The sequence below is a fragment of the Mustelus asterias genome, chromosome 6 (assembly GCF_964213995.1).
Source record: "Mustelus asterias chromosome 6, sMusAst1.hap1.1, whole genome shotgun sequence".
NCBI lineage: Eukaryota > Metazoa > Chordata > Chondrichthyes > Carcharhiniformes > Triakidae > Mustelus > Mustelus asterias.
This window is the reverse complement of record NC_135806.1, coordinates 48,838,108-48,861,792: the sequence shown is the minus strand read 5'-3', so window position 1 is coordinate 48,861,792 and position 23,685 is coordinate 48,838,108.

The following is a 23,685-nucleotide window of genomic DNA, read 5'->3' as shown; positions in this document are numbered from 1 at the left end:
TCCTGAGAGACAAGTGTTCCGGCCTCTTCATACATCCTCAGGACACAGCCATCTGTAACCCTCAGTGATCGATGCAGCAACAGTTCAACTCACCTCTCGGTGGACAATGAAACGTTTAGGAGGTGCGCAATTTGATATATATGAAGTACCTACTCATGGCAATGCCTCTGTTTTCAGTCTCCCAATATCCCGTGCTGCTTAGCCAATGCTTTTGCTGGCTCGAAAATGCTGACATTCTATCTGGGCCTAAAGATCCAAATTGTTGATACAGACCACATATTAGATCTACTGCAGCTTCAGTCTGATCCCATTTTCCCGCTCCACATTTCCATTCCAACAGCCTTACACATCCACACTGAAACCAGGCGCACGAAAGCCATTGTAAGTCGCACATTGCCATGTCAACTGACCATGTGAGAGATGGCAAAGGATTAAAATCACAAGATGGTAGACACACATTCTGATCCACTGTTACATCCTCCCTGGGTCTTCTGGGGCCTCTGCACTCACATCCCAGGCTGCACAATTGTAACCTTTTGGTAAGAATCGCAAAGCTCAGCGAAATCCTTAGCTTGGAGATAGAAAGGTGGGGAAAAATATAGGGGCGTTGTTCAAATGTAAACGTGGACCCGCCATAATCCAGCAGGCAGGCAGGAGCACATAATAGTGTGAGTTTCCATTCCAAAGTTAAGTACGCTCAAACCTAGAAACTGCATGGAGGCCAATGAAGGAAGCACCAACTCAATGCATCCTGGTATTAAATCCTTTAGGATACACACTGACCACTCTACAATGCGGTCATCTAAAATGACCTGCAGGTTTTGAACTCACATAGCACCATGACATTAGTCTCTGAGGCATGGCCAATCAAAAAGTTCTTAGAGGGTGAGGCTTCACTCAGGTCGCTACTGATGGCAGACATTGTAGATAGCATAAGACCATAGAGCTGAGGCAGATGCTGGAACATCTGGAATTGGGCCAGTGTGGTGGGGGGATGACACCTGAGTGACCTATGGAACATGTCAGAGAGAAGAGCTGTAGACAGCATGAGAAGTGGAATAGGTGGAAATATATTGATAGATGTGCAAAGATATACAAGTAATGGACACCCAAGCTACCTTTGTGTTTCTTTTTTTCTAACTATACTACCATGTCTTGGTTCTTCTCCAACATCCAGAACAGAGGTGGAGGTAGCCTTCTGACTGTTATGCCCTGTTGTCTGGGATGACCTTGGCTTGCATCCAATGCAGGATCTAGTCCTTGTGAGCTCTGGCCTGTTTGGAGTCTCCTGCTATGGCAGGTGCAGATGCTTTACTAGGGTCAGGCTAGGCAGGCGCTGGTGAAGGGGTCAGAGGTGGACAATCAAGAGGCCAAGAGTGTGTGGTCCTTTCCTGCTGGGGAGGTCCCTTTTTTGGGGAACAGGGTGCCTGAATAGGAGGAGTGCCACTCTTCCACTCCACCTTCCACCCAACCTGCAGACAGGCTACCAAGGTATACATCAGTAATTAGCCGATTAAAGGCCTTAATTAGCCCAAGGACAGGAGGGCCACCCAATACCGCCCCCACTGCTGAAAACATTCCATTGGAGGCAGGTAGCTGATGGGCAGGGTGGCCCTGCGATCCTACCCAATTTTACACCCCTACCTGCCAGTCCAGGCTGGGGTGGAAGTAAACCTTTTGTTAAAATGTGGGTCCATGGACATGGTCACCTTCAGGATATCATTCCACTTTTTCTTATATGTGTTCATCTCTGCAGCAATATCAGTCAACTATCTGGTCAAAAAGAGACATCACAGCCTAACTGTCTCCTGTCGTCAAATATGCATTTCAGGAGTTGTTCAATGATGATCAAGACAGTTAACTTTCCCGTCCATAATCAAGGATCTAAAGGGCTGAATTTTCCAGCCCTTCCCTCCAGTGGGATTTTTCAGTCCCACTGAAGATGACTCCACCACTCCGCCCCCCGCCCCCCCCCCCCCCCCCCCCGCCACACAGTGGAGCGTTCCCCTGCAGCGGAACAGGCGAGCCACACAAAACACTATAGACATCGGTAGGACTGGAAGATCACACCGGCAGCCAATGATGAGCCATCTTTACTGCCAGAAAACATGGTGGTGGGGATGGAAACTTTCGCCACCCAAGGCTTACACATACTCTGGCTGATAATAGCATAATGGATACAAACTGAGGATAAAAACTGGGATCTTCCTGGTCTGTATGGCTTTGCTAAAGTGGCTAAATGCACTGGGCCATTTGGGGAGCATGAAGCAGTGTCCTTACTAATATATTGCCATTGGGACCTCCTTTGTCTAAAGTCCTAACATTACACTATGAGGTGCTAACACATTAGTGTGCTCATCTGAAATTGCTCCCTCCACTATTTTAATGACAGCATTAGCCTATTCATCGGAAACAAGTTGACACCCCTGCTAAAAGAACAGAGATAGGTATTACAGATGAATGAGCTACATGCTCTCTCATTAATATACCATCATATAATTTCAGGGCATAGGGTACAAGAAAATTTTAAAATATGAATGGATAAAAGAACCATGAGGGGGTGAAAACACTTTCATACAGACCTGTGTAACTTGCACTTTCATGTACTCTCCCAAATTGATTTAATTTCTTGATTAGGTGAAGATAATCCGATCAAAACTTTAAAGAGGACAGACCTTTGACAAACCTCTTTCTCTGCACTCTGCCTCCAAAGGCAATTAAGATAAAAATTTCTGAGCAGTTAGATTCACAGATAAAAGTAATACTTTATAATATTATGATCCCTACTGGATTAGTGTTCCTGAGAATAATCTATTGCTTACTGCTTTAACTTTCAACTGCCTGAACAGATGTTGATCCAATTAATTGTAGCTTTATTAACAATAACTGCCTTTGAGGAGAAGGCAGTATACTCACACATTTACCACTCTTTAGTTAAGAAAGAGAAATGTCTCCGAAGTTCAGGAGGTTTTTTCAATTTCATACTTATGATCTTTGATCTTGCAATCATAGTTTACATTAAGTAACCATTTTACATTCAAATTATCCATAATGTTCAGCACCTTAAAGATTTCAATTGTGCCCCCATTTTATCTTCTTTTACTGGGAAAAAAAACTGCTGTATTGTGTCAACCTTTTAACACAAGTAACAAATCAGGAATTTTCTTTGAAAGGGGAATGTCTGGTTTGCACACAGGCTTCATATGTGGTTTTATAAATAAGATAGAGAGGTTTAAAATAAGCTATTCAGTGCAAAGTTCCTCAGATGTATCCCAGAATATGTTTAACCTTTTATAAAACAGCCTCCCAACAGCTTCACATTTACTGCATTCTTTCAGTGAACGAACTGCTCTCAAATGAAATTTGCTTCAAGCACCGCCATTTATCCACATTAAATTTCATCCAACATTTCTTAAGTGAGTTACTTAAGGAGAAAATAAAGCTTTTCTTCAAAGCACTTCTCCATTTTATGGAAGAAAATATCAGCCCCTAGGAGAATTTTGTTAAATGTTTTTTGTTCTTGCCCTGCTCGTAATCAGAAATACAAATAGTGCGAACACAACTGGTGAGAGTGGTGTTAATAAATTTATTATATTCTTCATGAACAATATACATGCCTACTATTTATTTTGTAACATTTTACCATGCAATCAAGTGCCCTATGAATATAAAAAAACATAGGGACAGGAGTAGGTCATTTAGCCCCTCAAGCCTAACCTGCTTATATTACTATTATTGAAAGAGTCCTATAGCACAAGAGGGGCTGGATTGTTAAAAATGTTTAAGGCTGAGATGGACAGATATTTAATCAGTAAGGAAATCAAGGGTAATGGGGATAAGGTGGAAAAGTGGAGTTGAGAATTATCATATCGGAACAGTTATGATCTCATTGAATGGCGGAGCAGACTCGATGGGCCAAATGGTCTACTTCTGCTTGTATCTTATGGTTCACATCTGGTGCTATAGATAGAGCATGTTTTGCCACATTGTGCACCTATGGATTTTTTCTGTAATATAAAGTGGAATTAGTTACTTTCTTCCCTACAAATAAGAGTTTAAAACTATGTTAACTTTCTCAAAAAATGATGCAGCTTCTTTTGCTGCACAACCGCCGTCCTACAGGTTTCCAATCAAAAAGTCAAAGCATTCAATTTGAAGTACAAATATTCTGCAGGACACGTTTGAATACATTAACTTGGCAGCTGCTTTGGAGACACTTGTTTAAACTTCCTTCATCCAGGTTACTTCTTGCAGAGCATTCTTGGCCATTTCAAATTGGGTAGTTTACCTGAAAGCATTGGGCAAAGTGCAAAACCGAGTCAACTCCATCAGTGATCAGTAGTGAACCGCCAGGTACAATTTATGGTATGTGTTTTCAATTCAGCACCAAAGCATGAGACTGGGGTGACAGATCCATTGCAGAATTGCCCAGTTTCTGTAATGGGTAACTGGTCTGCAATGCAGTTTCCACCCCCGTCTGGTAAGCTGAAAATCTATCCCAACGAGCTCAGTTGTCAAGACAGGACTCTTTGCTATTTTCTACATTCCGATGCAGGACTGTTAATTATTATGTAAATTTACAATGCATCATTGCTACCATTTTTGCTACTTAATAAAACCGTTTGGTAGTTTATAGACTAAACAACAGTTTAATGAAATATCCTTTCTAGTGCCTTCCGAAGGCCAATCCAGAATTAACCAATAGTTCAAAACGCATTAACGAGGATTTCTTATTCAACCTTCGGGCTCAAAACAAATGACCTAGCTTTTGGGCACCGGTGTGGATTCAGTTACAAGTGCAGACGTACAGAAAATTGGAATAAAAAAAAATGAGGAACAAAAGATAGGATTAAGAGACAGAAAGAAAAAATAAAAAAGTTGAATTTCTACCTTTTTAAAATCTCCAACAATAATTAAAATCTGAGGGAATGGAACTCCATTTTTAAAATAACTTCAATATGAGAGTGTGTGTCAGGCAATCCTTAATAATCCCAATTTTTTTCTGGAGTTTTTACCGGGCATTTGTCATGCAAATACTGCAAATTATTGCTACTTCGTACAGATGAATCTCAGCAATGTATTGTTATAGGGAAGCTGCTGAAGGAGAAGAGCAATTTGGACAGCAATTCCTGATTACACATTTATGCATTTGTAAATACCAGAACATTTTTGGATCAACAAAGGAGTCATGGGCTACTTAGGGGGCAGCCAGAAAGGCAGAGTTGAGGCCATGATCAGTTCAACTGCAATGTTAGTGAGTGGCAGAATAGGTTGGAGAGGCTGAATGGCCTATTTGAAATTCTATTTCTTATGCTCTTAAACTGCCTTTCAATTTACTCCTCGATAATCATGAGTTCTGATAGCAACCCTGGCATCTTTACTACAAAATCCAGATTAATCACTTTGGGCCTTCGAATGTTCAACTGAAAGGAATTGCAGTTCATCTGGGGTCCACATGTAAGTGAGCGAACTGACAATGGAGAACCAACTAAAATTGATGCCTTGTCTTTGGCTAATGGAGCCAAGTGACAGAATGTTGATTCATAGTAGGAGGGGGGGTGGGGGGGTGCAAGGATAGGTCTATTGGCTACTTCCAGAAGTAGCAAGTGTGAGGATCAAATACATTGTAGGAGATTCCAAGGCTTTATCCAGATAGTAAAAATAGAACTGAGTAAGGGCAGTCCCATTCAGCTGGGCAATGGAGGAGGGGTGTTGGCATAAAATAACTTGTTCAATTGTGTTAAATGTTTCACGAGAAGTTGAGAAGAATTAGGAGGGTCAATGCAACACAGTCACAGTGGCAGAGGATGACAATTATTACTTTTTCATTGCTGTGACTGGACCAGAAACCTAATTAGATTGATCAAAGCCTCAGTTTCTTCTGCATGCTTTGTCTAACACGGCTAAATACAGGGACTGAAAGATCTGCCATTGCAAAAAAAAAGGACTATGCAGATGGAAGAACTGGCTGAGATTTCTCCAAGTCCTGATATTGGGACCAATACAGGTCATGATCCTACTCGGCAGTCAGGGGGACTGTACCAGCAATCTTGCTGGTAAAGGCCAATTTTGAGATACCCTCGAAGGGGAGGTCAGAAATTTGATGGTAGCCAGGTTAAGTCTCAGTGATCGGAGGGGCAGCCATACTAGTGGCAGTGGGGAAGCCTCCTGGGGAAGCCATTGCTGCCAGGCAGGGGAGAGAGGCAATGACTTCTGTGGTGAACCATCGTTGGTTACCACTGTGGGGTTATTCTAATGTTGCTGTTGGGCTAGGGTGTTCACACTGTGGGGTTGTTATAATGTTGTTGTCGGGCTAGGGTGTTTACACTGTGGGATTAATATACCTGTGGTGGTTGCTGTTGTGGCACATCCCGGTCGGGCCCCGCCTCCTGGGAGAGGTATAAGACCCTCTGCTCGGGCGGGACCCCTCCAGTCTGGAATGGTGTACTCGTGTTTAAATAGTTCCATTGTTAGACAATAAAAGCCTTCAATTACTGAAGCCTTGTGTCTCGTGCTCGATTGTCGCGCATCAATTTTATTGTCTAACACGAAACTCTCGACAGAAAGGAGAGTATGGAACAAATGCTAAAGCCAGAGCGTCTGACGCTGGATCCACGTGCGGTCGGCGCCTCTAACACCTTCGACCACTGGCTGAAGTGTTTCGAGGACTACCTGGCAGCCTCTGCAGCAGTCACCACGGATAACGACAGACTCCAGGTCCTCCATGCGAGGGTAAGCGACACTGTCTACCTCGCGATTCGTGCGGCCACCACTTACCCGAGGGCCCTCGAGCTTTTGAAAAAGCGATACACGAGACCTCCCAACGAGATCCACGCTCGTTACCTCCTCGCTACACGACGTCGGCAGTTGGGCGAAACCATGGAGGATTACGCCAATGAGCTCTTGCAGCTTGCCAGGGGCTGCGACTGCAAAGCTGTGTCGGCTGAGCAGTACATGTACGACCTCGCCCGAGATGCGTTTGTGGCAGGGGTAGGGTCTTCGTACATCCGGCTCAAGCTGTTGGAGAAGGGGAATCTCAACCTGACCCAAGCTATGGAGATGGCTGAAATGCTGGAGGCGGCGTCGAAGAGCTTGGCCCTGTATCCGGAGGACCACGTGGAGACAACGTGGCAGGAGCAGTCACAAATCCCTCCTCGCACCACGGGCTCGCGCTCCCATATCGACCCGACGACGGCGGCAGCCCCAGGCGGCCCGCGGTGCTGTTTCTGCGGAGGAGCCAAGCATCCACGGCAACAGTGTCCTGCTAAAACGGTGGTCTGCAATCAATGCGGTAAAAAGGGGCACTACGCGAAAGTCTGCAGATCGAAGCCCAAGAACGGCAGTGCAGCCTGTGACCCTCCAGAACGGAGATAATCTCCATCGACGTCGCAGTACCCACGAGGTCCGTCCACGTGCGAGCCCAGGACGACGCCATTGTGGCTGGCGGAGGAGGAGGATGACCACCAGGAGTCGCTATGCTTGGCGCCCTCAACCATGTGCGATTCATGGGGGCGGCCATCTTGGTCGACGATGACCAGGAGCGACCAGCAGGGGTCCTCAGCATCAACCTCGGCTGCCTGCAGTGACGTCCAAGGGCCAACGGTGGCGTCGATCACCCTGGACCAGGCTAAGCACCACAGGCTTGACTGTTCAATGATGAACATTAAGGTAAATGGTCGTACTGTTTATTGTCTGTTTGACAGCGGGAGCACTGAGAGTTTTATTCACCCTGACACTGCAAAGAGGTGTGGACTCCGGGTTCTACCTGCCAAACAGACAATTTCCATGGCATCACGGTCCCGGTCTGTACCGATCCAAGGACGTTGTGTGGTAACTCTGAAGGTGCAGGGCACAATTTACGAGCGATACAGGCTCCTTGAGTTGCCGCATCTTTGCGCGCCAATTCTCCTCGGACTAAACTTTATGGTCCACATGAAGAGTGTGATCCTACAGTACGGTGGGCCACTCCCTTCGCTGACAGTAGGGAATCAGCCGCAGCCTCCAAATTGTCCAAAGCGCCCCGCATGCAATCTTTCCACACTAAAGATCACCACTCCCTCGTTATTTAAGAATCTGGTACCAGGCTGCAAGCCCATCGCTACTAAAAGTAGGCATTACAGTGCTGAAGACCGGATCTTCATCAGATCTGAGGTTCAGCGGCTCCTCAAAGAAGGGATCATACAGTCCAGCGTTAGTCCGTGGAGAGCACAGGTCGTGGTGGTTAAGAGCGGGAACAAACCCCGGATGGTCATCGACTACAGTCAGACCATTAATCGATATACGCAGCTGGATGCGTATCCTCTCCCGCGCATATCTGATATGGTCAATCAGATTGCGCAGTACCGGGTGTTCTCCACCATAGACCTTAAGTCCGCCTACCACCAACTCCCCATCCGCCCAGAGGACCGACATTACACAGTTTTTGAGGCGGATGGTCGTCTGTATCAGTTTCTTAGGGTTCCATTTGGTGTCACCAATGGGGTCTCGGTCTTCCAGCGTGCTACGGACCGAATGGTGGACCAGAACGGGTTGCGGGCTACCTTCCCGTACCTGGATAATGTCACCATCTGCGGCCATGATCAGCAGGACCATGACACAAATCTCCAGAACTTTTTGCGCACTGCATCTCGCCTGAATCTGACCTACAACAGGGAGAAGTGTGTATTCCGTACGCGCCGGTTAGCCATCCTGGGATACGTGGTGGAAAACGGGGTCATTGGCCCTGATCCAGACCGTATGCGCCCCCTTACTGAACTTCCCTTGCCCGCTAGCGCAAAAGCACTGAGGAGATGCCTCGGCTTCTTCTCCTATTATGCGCAGTGGGTCCCCAACTACGCGGACAAAGCCCGTCCGCTTATTAAGTCCACGACTTTTCCACTCACGCCAGAGGCCCAATTGGCCTTCAAGGCATTGAAAAGCGACATTGCGAAAGCCACGATGCACGCGGTGGATGAATCCATCCCTTTTCAGGTGGAAAGTGATGCATCTGATTTCGCCCTGGCCGCCACACTAAACCAGGCAGGCAGGCCCGTCGCGTTTTTTTCCCGCACCCTTCAAGGTCCCGAAATTCGGCATTCAGTGGTGGAAAAGGAGGCCCAGGCTATTGTGGAGGCCGTCAGACACTGGCGCCATTACCTGGCGGGGAAGCGGTTCACCCTGATCACGGACCAGCGGTCCGTGGCGTTTATGTTCAATAATACGCAGAGGGGCAAGATCAAGAATGACAAGATCTTGCGGTGGAGAATTGAGCTCTCCACCTATAATTACGATATTATGTATTGTCCAGGGAAACTCAATGAGCCCTCGGATGCCCTCTCGCGCGGAACATGCGCTACTATGCAGGAGGACCGCTTGAACGCCCTCCATAATGACCTGTGCCATCCTGGGGTCACTCGGCTCTACCACTTCATCAAAGCCCGCAACCTGCCTTACTCGGTGGAGGATGTCAGGTCAGTAACAAGGAGCTGTCGGATTTGCGCGGAATGCAAACCGCACTTTTACCGACCTGACCGGGCACAATTGGTCAAGGCCACTCGCCCCTTCGAGAGGCTGAGTGTGGATTTTAAGGGCCCCCTTCCCTCAACAGACCGGAACGTGTACTTTCTTAACATCATAGACGAGTACTCCCGGTTCCCGTTTGTTGTCCCCTGTGCGGACACGTCGACTGCCACGGTGATCAAGGCATTCTGTGATCTTTTTACCCTGTTCGGGTACCCCTGCTATATACATAGCAACAGGGGCTCATCGTTCATGAGTAACGACTTGAGGCAATTCCTGCTCTCATACGGGATTGCCTCTAGTAGAACCATGAGTTACAACCCTAGGGGCAACGGACAGGTGGAGAGAGAGAATGCTACAGTCTGGAAGGCTGTCCTATTGGCGCTGAAGTCCAAAGGCCTTCCAGTCTCCCGTTGGCAGGAGGTCCTCCCAAATGCGCTTCACTCCATTCGCTCCCTCCTGTGTACGGCAACCAATGCTACTCCCCACGAGAGGATGTTCTCATTCCCTCGGAAGTCGTCCTCGGGGATATCTTTACCAGCCTGGTTGACGTACCCAGGACCCGTCCTTCTGCGGCGACATGTAAGGGCCCGCAAGTCCGACCCCTTGGTCGAACCGGTCCACCTCCTCCACGCCAACCCTCAGTATGCCTATGTGGCATATCCTGACGGGCGAGAGGACACAGTCTCAATCCGAGACCTGGCGCCCGCAGGGGACGTAGCAACTCCTGTCGCTCCCATACCCCCAGTCACGAATCCCCTATCACTTATTTCTTCCCCGGACGTGGCGCGGTCAGCACCGGGACCAGTGCATAACAGTTATACTCCACTGTACAGCTTGCCTGAGACTCGGAGATCGGCGCCATCGCAGAAGGTACCGGGATCCCCGCACCACCGCTTCATCAGGGTCAGCCGGCCCGTGAGTCCTCGAGGGGACAGCCGGACGCTGTTTTGGAGAGAACGCCACCGCAAGCACCTGCTCCGGTGTCACAGCCGGTATTGAGGAGGTCACAACGACGGTGCGGTCCTCCAGACCGTCTGGACTTGTAGATTTTTTTTGTATATATGTAGTCTGTTTTCGCACCCCGCCGGCCTTTGTTCTCAAAGGAGGGGTGAATGTGGTGAACCATCGTTGGTTACCACTGTGGGGTTATTCTAATGTTGCTGTTGGGCTAGGGTGTTCACACTGTGGGGTTGTTATAATGTTGTTGTTGGGCTAGGGTGTTTACACTATGGGATTAATATACCTGTGGTGGTTGCTGTTGTGGCACATCCCAGTCGGGCCCCGCCTCCTGGGAGAGGTATAAGACCCTCTGCTCGGGCGGGACCCCTCCAGTCTGGAATGGTGTACTCGTGTTTAAATAGTTCCATTGTTAGACAATAAAAGCCTTCAATTACTGAAGCCTTGTGTCTCGTGCTCGATTGTCGCGCATCAACCCCTCATCGGCATACAGAGCTTCTGGAAACTGAGGTCCCTGTATGTAGGCAACAGAGAGGCCATCTCCATGCAGCTGGCAATCTCCCTATGACATGGCAACAGCTGACTCTTGCTGGTAGCTGGGAAAATGGCTGTCAATTGACCCTTTAGTTATTTTATAGAATCCTTACATTACAGAAGGAGGCCATTCGGCCCATCAAGTCTGTACCGACCTACACAGGCCCGATTTCTGTAACCCCACACATTTGCCCTGCTAATCCCCCTGACATTAGGGTCAATTTTAGTATGGCCAATCAACCTAACCTGCGCATCTTTGGACTGTAGGAGGAAACCGGAGCACCCGGAGGAAACCCACGCAGACCAGGGATGGAAGTGCAAACACCACACAGACAGTGACCAAGGCCGGAGTCAAACCTGGGTCCCTGGCGCTGTGAGGCAGCAGTGCTAGCCACTGTGCCACCCACCCACCTCCAGTATTTAGGTGATCAAGTTGCTGCCGTTCCCACCCTGGGAAAATAGCTTAGTGCTAGGATTGCATTGCAGAACTCTCTCAACATTGTTCCCTGGCATTTTACTGTCCCCAACATCCCCTCACCCCTCTCCTCCTAGCCCACCACACTGGGGGCTTGTAAACTCCTGGCCGCTATTAACTTTAATGATAAGGATCTGATGGGTGCATTTATGCGTGGGCAGTTGTATCTGAACAATATTTTGACACGAATCAGCACGCTGTGACAAATTGACCCAGTGCTTTACTTGAGCAAACCTGTGGGAATGAATTAAATATCATTGCAGAGTTTTTAAAGGAATTGCTATCACACTAAAAGGCAATCAGCAGATGAAAAGATTTATTTTAATACCACATTTTAAGTCATAAAAATAGCATCTCAGCCCTCAATAAAATCTGTTTTGCTTTAACTTCTCTCTGAAGCGTGACGCTTCACCTCAAATGAAAGGGAAATACAATTTATTGGGGTGTGGGTATCCAGATTATGGTGTTTTACATCCTGAAAGAGCCTGGGTAGAAAGTAACTCAGCCTTCCTTCGTTCTCTGGCACAAGACAGAAGTTAAAAGAAGAATTTTAAAAAATGTTTCAGCACATGGTGCTGTCCCAAGATGAAGGTAATAATAACCTTGCACACGGTGGGAATTATCTTCAAAATGTTTCAGGAGCAGAATGCTTTAGTTATGCAGAATGATTCCTAATGTTCCTCTCTTCATGGTTGGAAATAGCAATAAACGACCTGCTGCTGCCTGCCGCTGCCTCTAACAATGCATAGTCAGCATTTCAACTAAATGTCATTTATTCCGCAGGAAGCACCAGTGCTCGCATGCAATGAAAGTTAGGTATTGAGACGCAAACCTGTCCTTCAGGACTCACGGGAAATGATTTTTTAGTCTTTGGTGATTGATGGAGGGTGGTTTAAAATGTTAATCATTGTGCAAAAACGTTAGTATAAAATTTTCACCCGAGCCCTCTGTCTAGACTCAAAGCAAACGTTAGTCCTTCCTCAGAAGATTCAAGGACCTTTAATGCCTTCTGTTTTCTCCTGGGTGTTAATCAGATACTTTCCGCAGTGCCAATCATCCATATTTGCCCTTTCATCTACTGTTACCAAATGGAATGACAGATTGATCATCTCCTGTCAATTTGTCATCTGCAGAGTTCCAGTCGATCATGTCAGAAGGATGAGTCCGCTGGATTACTGTTACATTCAGAGGAGTATATGTTGTCATTTTCAAAAAGTGGAATAAATGACCTTTACCGTTTTGATATGGAGCAGGGTTTAGAAAATTCAGTTATATTTTCCTCTCTCTCTCTTTCTAGCCAAAAGCAATGAGATGCTTTTGATTCTTCATTACTTTTGGTCCACCAATGAATCCTAGAGACAAATGATATTGAAATATAAATGTCTTCTCAGAATATAATTTTGTGTTGCTAAGGAGCATGGAGAGTATACACCAGATGCAGTGTTTTATTTCTCATTGTTGTTTTTGGCACATTCCTCCCAATCTCCAACACACTCAGTTAGAACACAACGGGGTGATTTAAAATCCCCTCCCTCTTAAAATGGGTGAGATTTGGGGTGAGTGGGAAGTTAAGAGGTTAAATATTTGGAACAGGAACCCACCTCGAACCTGCTCACTTCTAATTCTTATAGTGAAAATGAGGCAAGGCTGTTCAATCCACTCACAGGTAGTAGGCGGTTCACTGAATTCTTTGAAGGAGATTGTGTGCCCCCAATTTATCAAGCTTTCTATTTTTAAATCAAATTTGGCTGAATTTTCCAGACCTCAGGAAGCTCAACAGCTAAAAGGAGGTAAGATAGACCCAATCGATCATACAAGTGCATTTACAATGCTGCTTGTAGGCCAGCATGAATAGGAGAATCATAGAATCCCTACAGTGCAGAAGGAGGCCATTCAGCCCATTGAGTCTGCACTGACAACAATCCCACCCAGGTCCTATCCCCGTAACACCACACATTTACCCTGCTAGTCCCCCTGACACTAAGAGTCAATTTAACCTGGCCATTCAACCTAACCTGCACATCCTTGGTCTGTGGGAGGAAACCGGAGCACCCGGAGGAAACCCATGCAGACACGGAGAGAATGTGAAAACTCCACGCAGACAGTGACCTGAGGCCGGAATTAAACCAGGTACCTGGCGCTGTGAGGCAGCAGTGCTAACCACTGTGCCACCGTGCCGCCCCACATGGCAGACATGGCAGAAGGCTTTGCACAGAGCTTCACACTCATCCTTTCAGCATGGAAGCGTTGGCCAACACCACGATAAGACATGCAGACCCAATCACCATGCACTGTCTGTTGGTCAATGTCTCAGCTTCCAATGCAGCACAAGCAGAAGGTATCTCATGTCCGAATCTCTAGCTGGAACCCGTAATTGTTGTTTATGAGGGAAGTTGAAAAATTTCCAGAAAGAGAGGCTCAGCATAATCTGAGACTGTCAGGAACACACCCCTATCCTAGCCAACTCCTAATAAGGATTTTTTGTCTGAAATGTAGCAACATGTATATCAACAGGGATGAAGTGGAAATCATAGAATCCTACAGTGCAGAAGGAGGCCATTTGGCCCATCGAGTTTGCACCGACCCCAATCCTACCCAGGCCAATCCCCATAACCCCATGCATTCATCCTAGCTAGTCGCCCTGACACTAAAGGGCAATTTAGCATGACCAATCCACCTAACCCACACATCTTTGGACTGTGGGAGGAAACGGAGCACCCGGAGGAAATGCATGCAGACACAGGGAGAAGTGCAAACTCCACAGAGACAGTGACCCAAGCCGGGAATCAAACCCGGGTCACTGGCACTGTGAGGCAGCAGTGTTAACCACTGTGCCACCATACCATTGGTTGAGAGATTCAAGTTTCTAGGTCACCAACAACCTGTCCTGGTCCCTCACGCCGACGCTATAGTTGAGAAAGCCCACCAATGCCCTTACTTTCTCAGGAGGTTATTTGGCATGTCAGCTACGACTCTCACCAACTTTCACAGATGCACCATAGAAAGCATTCTTTCTGGTTGTATCACAGCTTGGTATGGCTCCTGCTCTGCCCAAGACCAAAATAAACTACAAAGGGTCGTGAAAGAAGCCCAATCCATCACGCAAGCCAGCCTCCCATCCATTAACACTGTCTACATTTTCCACTGCCTCGGAAAAGCAGTCAGCTTAATCAAGGACCTAATGTACCCGAGACATACTCTCTTCCACTTTCTTCCATCAGAAAAAAAGTACAAAAGTCTGAAGTCACGTACCAACTGACTCAAGAGCAGCTTCTTCCCTGCTGCCATTAGACTTTTGAATGGACCTACCTTGTTTTAAGCTGATCTTTCTCTACACCCTAGCTATGACTGTAACACTACATTCTGCACTCTCTCCTTTCCTTCTCTATGTACGGTATGCTTTGTCTGCATAGCGCGCAAGAAACAATACTTCTCACTGTAAACTAATACATGTGCCAATAATAAATCAAATCACATTTGGTTAGTATTGATGAGAAGTCCTGAGAATTGGGAGGAATTAATTACAAATTGAAGGTTATCTATCAAAATCCATATTTAGCAATGTTAGAAATACTTATCCAGTTTTGTAGGGATAGAAGGCTAATATAGCAATTGCTGGAAGTATGATAACCACAGCCAAAATCCTTTGCTCATTAAAAAAAAACCAAATAAATCCATGCTGCTTTTTCTTTTTTACTTCCATTTTATTCCTTTTCCGATATTTGCTCCTTGACATTTTCCTTTGCCCATATTTTCAATAATTTCAAATATCAACCTTGGATACGGTTTAGTGTCTTACAGGGACTCTGCCTGTTTAAAATTGCTGGAATATTTGGCTTGACGCATGAAAGAATCTAACCACGAATTCTTGGTGTATCGTGACAAATACACTTCTTGGTATTGTCCTGATCAATGGGGCATTCCCTGCTAAGTTTCCCTTTATATAAATGTAGATTTTGGTGTCTTCATCCTGCATATTTCCTTTCTCTGCCTCCATCTCCAGTCTCTTATACCATCCTCTATCTGAAAAGTTAAATGGTCAATGGTGGGCCAACTGCTGGTGTGAGATGTAGACAGAAAATTTGCCTTGCTCTCTGCTCTGTTGCATTAGTTGGAGGTAGCCTGGAAGATTGCTGCTGATAACGATTTATAGTCATTTTGTTGTACAAATTAATTGTGTGAAAAAGTCTCCAGACAAAAATAGCAATGTGAGCAGTTTTTTTTTGCAAACATCAATAAGAGCACTGAAGATATGAAAATAAAATTGCATTAGTTGGCTGTTGTTGAATACGAGCGTGGCTTTGTTGAATCATTTGCAATTCCCTTGGTTATTATGAAACAAATAGATTTGCATTTCCGTGCTTCTGCTGTCTTTTACATGCTGGCTTTTGGGTTGTTTTCCCTGCTCCGCAAACAAAATCTACAGCAAGCCATTGACTGCCTCGGAGCCTGTGAGCCAAATGACACAGGATTTCTTTGTGCCCGTGTTGAAGCATTAGCAAAATTAACAGCTCACATTTACAGCTGCTGTTCAGAAAAATGCCTCTGATTCAAGGTGAAAGGAAAGTGCTGGAAGTTCCTGTTCCATCTCCCTCTGCAACTATTCTCTACTTCACACTTCTTTACTTAGGCTGAATTTAGTTTAAGGGTGAAGTTTGGAGCCATTGCAATTACTCCACTGTATGTTTGCATCTGTTATTGCCATGGGGATACTTTGAAAACTTCCTGTACATTAAATTCAGTAACAACAGCTTCAATTCTAACATGAAGTAGGATAAAAGCAAATTACTGCGGATGCTGGAATCTGAAACCAAAAGAGAAAATGCTAGAAAATCTCAGCAGGTCTGGCAGCATCTGTAAGGAGAGAAGATAGCTGAGGTTTCGAGTCCAGATGACCCTTTGCCACTGCAGTTGCGCAGGGGCAGACTTGTCATTCCATTGGGTAATGAGGCAGCATTTTGGATACTGTCAGGACTGGAGGGGGGGAGGGTAGTAGTTGGAGGGGCAAAAACTGGAAGCGCTTGGAGCGGAGTCCAGATTTCCATGTCACTGTTGGCATAACCTCTCTCATGACGCAGCCCAGATTAGTCCTTTTAATACTGGAACTGAGATTGTCTTCTGCAGGTCATCACCATACCCGCAGTTGGTGATTGAAGCAAACTTCGAAGTAAACCTAGAATGAGATTGATGAGTTAAAAAGCCAATGGCAGATGCACAGAACAAACTTCTGGGTTTGCCAGCTAATATTGGACTCTGTCTGCTCCCTCACAGCCTGCTCCCAGCGCACCTCCTAGTTAGCATCAAACCCAGCGAGTCAGTTCAGGAGTAAAATATTCAATTTTTCAGTTGACTAAACACCTGCAGTACATTCCAATAATTCATCTTTAATTACCTTAAGAAAGTGTTCAGCACAATACAGCATTTTTTTAACCTACTTTTTAATCAACTACTTGAATCCATTTTGGATAACCAGAAATTCTCTGTGTAACTTTAAACATGCACACAGTCCCTACTGAATACCATCAGTATGATGAACTTAGCTATTTTATAAAATGGCAACTAGAAAGGGCAAGAATCCTGCATAATAATTTTGTGAAATCAAGGCGCAGAACTAAGAAAGTAAGTCCATGACGTTGGGGTGCCACTCCTGCAGCTATTGATTCAATCTGAAAGATATTACATAAGGGACTGCATTATTAAATTTGCTCCATTTACAATATTTGCCCCAAAATTAAATTAATAGCATACACAAATAGGTACTCACCTCATATTATGTTAGTAATTTATTGAAAATATGTTTAGAATAATATAACTGAAGTTTTCTCTGTGTAGTTGTTCACCAGAATAGTATTAAACTTGCTGAAGCAGACATTTTTTTGTCCGTCTAGTTATAGATTTGTGAAACTATACATAATCAAGAGTGAAATCGAGTCAAAGTGTTGATACTCCTCAGCTCTGTCATAATATGACTAGAAGAATGCGTTCAACTGTGATAGTTTGCTGCTTGAATCTCTCAGGTCACAGTAAGCATTCCCATCTCTGTTAGTCATTCTTGTGACGTATTAGCACTCCAGAATAAACCAGTGGGATGAATTTCTGCTGTTTATCCCATCTGTTCAGCTTCATTCCAAAGCATGATTTTTTTACATCATAAAACTGTCAACAGAGATCATGTAACTAAATTTCAAACAAACATCTAGAGAAGCAACATTGCAGTCATATTCAAGGAAGAACGCATGGACTACATTGTGGAAGTATGATTTGTGGATTTATGAGATGCATTGAAGGAACTAAATTGGCCTGTGGAGGAGCAGATTTTTAATTTTTTTTTAGGTACAATGCCAGCACTCAACTCTCCAAACTGAGATCCAAGAGGCAGGCACACACATCCAACAGGAAGTGTGCAGCACACCGTCTTGGTGAAGGGATGGCATGACATGCTGGCAAGTAAGCAGAACAGGCAGGTTTCCCCATCAATCAATGTGTAATGTTAACTAGTCCTGCAATGTTCAAACCCCACACACCAACCTACCTCGCACAGATGAACACATCAATATATGGAATGAAGAACATTCCCATCAGCACTATTTAAAGGGGTCATGGACTACTTGGAGGTTAGTTTCTGGATTATTTATTTTACTGTTGATGTAATTTTGGATTCAATTTTGGAACTTTTCTATATTTAGCGAAAGTTTGATTGGATTTGCTACAGTATGTTCTGTTCATTTAAAAGCTTGTGCTGCAAGAAGTTACTTTCACTGGTCTGCTAGGGTTTGCTATAGGAACTTAACAAGATTGGAAGAATGAGGAGAGGCCAAGCAGAGCAGGAAAAGCTGCTAAAAGAGGGAGGAGAAAGAAAGAGAGAAAGGCTCTCAGAATGAAATCATAACAACCAAGGTATTTGGGGAGCAATTCTCTTATTTCAACTTCAATGAGGGCCAATGCATGAGCTGGCTTTGCTCGATAAAAGAGACTTTGACTGAATTTTGCTAACTACTGTCGCCTCAAAGGGCAAGGGTAGCATTATCTGCAGTTGTTAAGGCAACCATGGCTCTTGACATTTATGTATCTGTCTCCTCCCAGGTTCCTTCTGAGAATGTAAGCAATATCTGAGTTTTCAGAATACTGCTGCATAGGGATAGCCACTGGATCTCTCTGTACACAGAAAATAATTTAATTATGTTCTCTCCAGTGAAGGACAAGCAGATTGTGCACAGGGTACAGATATCTCTATGGTGCTGGGTGCCATTGACTGTAGGCACATTACATTGTGAGAATCTCATGTGAGCCCAACCATCAGGAACTAAACAGGATCTACTTTTGCAAATTGTGTGTGACCACAGGCAGTGCAGCATGCAGATCAGTGTCCATTAGTCACAGGGGGAGAAGGCCATCATCCTGTTTGGATACCAGGACTGCCATTTGTGTGGGAGAGCTGGGAAAGGGTGGCTCCCAGAGCCTGGGAGGGTGAGGGAATGTTCGAGGCATAGGAGGGGAATAATGGTGGGCAAAGGAGAAATAGGCGTGGGCAAAAATAAGGGAAACATAAGTAACCTGTGTCCCTTGACAACAAACACACTGGTTTATGATTATAATCTGATCCTGCTAATGTTTCACCAGCAGAATCTAGCATTCAACTACTTTACAACTCCCTTAGCATTAGATCCACTCTGATGGGACTGTGTGGGGTTCGGTGTACAGCACACAGGCATTTTCCACTTGTCAAAATGAAGTTTGGGACTTGGCTGTCAGGACCCTCATGGACAACCTCAACCGTGATAGATCTGAGCGCCATACTGCAATCATAACTCAGGAACCCAGGCATCAATGTTGCCACCCAATGGGTCTTCCTGAAGAGGAATGACACCCCCACAGCGTGGGCTTCGTCATCAAGAGTGAACTTGTCTGGTGCCTCAGGGACTCCCCCTGTGGAATAGGCAAGTGCCTCACGACTGTCCAGCTCACCTTAACATGGAATCAACCTGCCACTATTATCAGTGCATACATTCCTACATCTGTGGCAACAAGCGAGACCAAGGAGAAATTCTACACCAGTCTTGTGGAACCGGATACTGTATTTTTAGACGGTGTGCCCATGAGGCAGTATGTAGATGAGAAGTAATTTTCCAACTTCATGCCCTTGGCTGAAATCCTCACCTGCTGGGAACATGTTGGAAGGTCAGATATTTACTGCAATGACTTTAAAACCAGTTCTAATTCAATGCACATGTTCAGAAAATTATTCCAACACTATTTTCTTCAGATATGCTTTAAGGCTGTGTCATGTTCAAGGCAAACGTATGTTGAGAACCATCGAATGGACAACATGATGGAAAGCACGCACAATGCCATTAGAACAAAAGCAAAACATACCTTTGAGAACTCAGAAAACAAATTTTATTCTCCAACAAATAATTGTAATAGCAGGCAATGAAAACAGATGAGGAGCATGGGTTCAGCCTTTTATACACTAGGATTTCTGATGAGGTGATAGATAGTAGGGACTGAGTGCAAGTGAAGACATGTGGCAGAATTTTCCCGTCTGCCACAGGAATCGTAGCGAGTGGGACACGGGCCGTGCAGAGGTCTGTTGAACTTGAGTGAGAACTTCTGGCCTTGGGACAAGCGTGGTCGGAAAATCCTGCCATTGTGTCTTGGATAGCCAAGGGTAGAATGTGGGAAGTCTTTCAGGAGTGCTTTGAAATAGTCACGTCTAGAGGTAAAAAATGACTTGCACAAGAGTTTCCAAGCAGCAGATGAGCTGAGGCAGGAGTGGAGTGAAGAAATGTTAAGGTGGTGGAAAAAGCTTCAGTTATGGGACCGATGGCCTGTGGCAGATATTCTGAGGAAATTGGGGGCCATTGATTCGCTATGCTGAGAAAAATGTTTATTTCAGTTTATACAACTACAGTTGCTTCTCAGCACAAAGTCTCCCTAATTCTTTGTAAATGCCATCTGGCGTCTATCTGGTGTGCAACCATACCGGTGTCAGTAAAGGGTCACGCCTCTCAGAGTAAGCTCCAGGATCATTACTGCAGATGCTTGCAGCACGACTTTCAATGAAGGATCAATTGTGTTTAAAGGAGTTGCATTTAAGTGCGAGCTTTTAGTGACGGCGTAAGCTTTTGCTAATTCTTCAGATTGGCATGAGAAGAGCAATTTTCTCTTTACACTCTTATGACAGGGAACATTGTCCACTAGTAGCTCAGTTAGAAATTTCAGCCAAGCACCATACATTATTTTGCAAAAATTTGTCAGACAACTGTGTGCAGTGCGTGTATTAAATTTGAATAGATATTCACAGCTGGGTGGTTCCCTACAGTAGTCCAAAGTTGTAAAATTACTCCTATTTGGTTGTGTGTTCAGTTTTTATATTAATAAGCTCCGTAATGAAGAACTTAATTAAATTTTGCTTGCAAATTGTTCAACTCAGCATTTTTCTGCTAAATAATGATGCAAAGATAAAACAGCATGAAAAAGGCAGTCGGTTTTAACAGTTTTGCAAGTGACTTGTAGCTCTACCATGGCTTTATTATCGAAAGTCTGAATTACCCAGCAGGTTCATGGATACTAAGGTTTATTTATTAGTGTCATAGGTAGGCTTACATTAACACTGCAGTGAAGTTACTGTGAAAATCCCCTAGTCACCACACTCCAGCACCTGTTTGGTGCATTGAGGGAGAATTGGCCAATGGCCAATGCACCTAACCAGCACGTCTTTCAGATTGTGGGAGGAAACCGGAACACTCAGAGGACATGGAGCACCCAGCAGACATGGGAAGAACATGCAAACTCCATACAGTCACCCAAGCTGGGAATCAAACCCGGGTCCCTGGCGCTGTGAGGCAGCAGTGCTAATGACTGTGCCACCGTGCCACCCCTATGACTCTGACAGCAATGGAACGAAATTAGATGTAGAAAGGGCCATCACTCTGGCAGGAATTAACCAATTTCACACCCTGTTTGTACATTATAGATTGACTTTAGGCACAAGGGGAGAATTTAAAATCACACTGCCCTCCATGGCCCAAAGCTCCTGCTCCCCAACCATAGAAATCATAGAAACCCTACAGTACAGAAAGAGGCCATTCAGCCCATTGAGTCTGCACCGACCACAATCCCACCCAGGCCCTACCCCCATATCCCTACATATTTTACCCACTAATCCCTCTAACCTACGCATCTCAGGACACTAAGGGGCAATTTTAGCATGGCCAATCAACCTAACCCGCACATCTTTGGACTGTGGGAGGAAACGGGAGTACCCGGAGGAAACCCACGCAGACACGAGGAGAATGTGCAAACTCCACACAGACAGTGACCCAAGCCAGGAATCGAACCCAGGTCCCTGGAGCTGTGAAGCAGCAGTGCTAACCACTGCGCTACCATGCCGCCCACCTGTAAAACTGACCTGTAAAACCCTCTCACATCCCAATCCCCTGGCAAAGCATCTGAATGCCAAGCTGGGCATAAGCAGCCCACTCTTTGCTGTCTAAAAGCTGGAAAATTCTATCTGGACACACAGTTTGGAAATGCAGCTTAGATGACAAAATGCAAGCCATGCCTTTATGTTAAAATGACCCAGGAGTCTCACTTGACTTTCACTGGGAAATTGATACTTAGCCTCTCAAGTTTCTATATCCAGAATGCTTTTTGACCAACGTAAGGAGTTAAAAGAAGGCTCACATATTGGAGGTGAAGGTGACCGTTTCATTCCTTTCTTTGCTGCTGATAACTCTCAGAGCCCATCTGGAGCAACTGTGAGCAGCAGTCAGCAATGTTCAAAGTCATTTCTCAAGTCACTGGTACTTTGCTCAGGAGGACACCTCACTACATTAGGTTTCCAATATCAGTAACAAGCAATCAAAAGTGTCATTTTTTTGGCCTTCTGCAGTGTCTTGACATTGATTGACTGTATCTATGTTTGTAATTTTGCACTTGCTGAAAACAAGCACATCCAATGTAACTGGAAAGGTTTCCACGCAGGTGATAGGTGAAGGCAGAAATATCTGCAATGTTTGTGCCAGCACAAGTTTTTCAATCCTCCTGCTTCAGAATTACTGGGTGGCTATTAACGAGAAAGCAATTAGACTGGGAGATCTCACTATCTGTCCCTTTTCTGAGTCATGCAATTTTATGTTCCTTAGGCATCACAGCCAATGTTTTTAAATTTCCGTGTTAACGCAGCAAGAATGGCTCTTTCATTACCAAAAATAGAGTGACACGACACACCATTGCCATTTTGAAAATGCAATCCTGCAGTATCGCTTTCAATAATCTCTGCTTCATAAAATAATGCTCATAATGGTGCAAAGTGGAGATATATAATTTGCATAGTTATGCAATACAACATTATAGATATGGGCGGCACAATGGCACAGTGGTTAACACTGCTGCCTCACAGCACCAAACTCCCTCCAGGTTCAATTCTGGCCTTGGGTCACTACCTGTGTGGAGTTTGCACTTTCTCCCTGTGTCTGCGTGGGTTTCCTCTGGATGCTCCGGTTTCCTCCAGCCCAAAGATGTGCAGGTTAGGTTACCCTGTCAGGGGGATTAGCAGGGTAAATGAGGGTTATGAAAATAGGGCCTGGGTGGGATTGTGGTCGGTACAGACTTGATGGGTTGAAATGGCCTCCTTCTGTACTGTACGGATTCTATGATTCTATGATTTTATATAGATTCCAAGATATAACTCCCAGAACAGTCTTGAGTTCTCTTTGGTCAGAATTTTACCATGCCCCAGGATCTGGGCTGGGAGGAGGAGGACGGACTAAGTAAAATCCTGGGGATACTCATTGGGATGACTCCCCAAAATAGACTCACTGCCAGGGCATTTCACCAGTTGTAGAACCAAATGTGAAGTGTCTGCCAGTTCCAAGGAGGTTGGAAGCCAATTTGCATAATTAAAGGGCTAGTTTGAGGCTAACTGCCTAATTGCCAGCATTAAGATGACCTCCCCTGCCAGTTAAATGAAGGAAGCTGCTCTGTGGTAGCTCCACATCGTAGCTCTGGGAGCCATCAACTCAACAACCCAAAGAGGGTACCATGAGTAAAGAAAACAGCCCCCACAGGCACCATCCCACAAGCGTGGTTTCCCCTCCGACCTCAGTGCTCTGAATTTATATCATCATGGAATCATAGAATCTCTACAGTGCAGAAAGAGGCCATTTGGCCCATTGAGCCTGCACCGACAACAATTATTCCCCTGTCACTAAGGG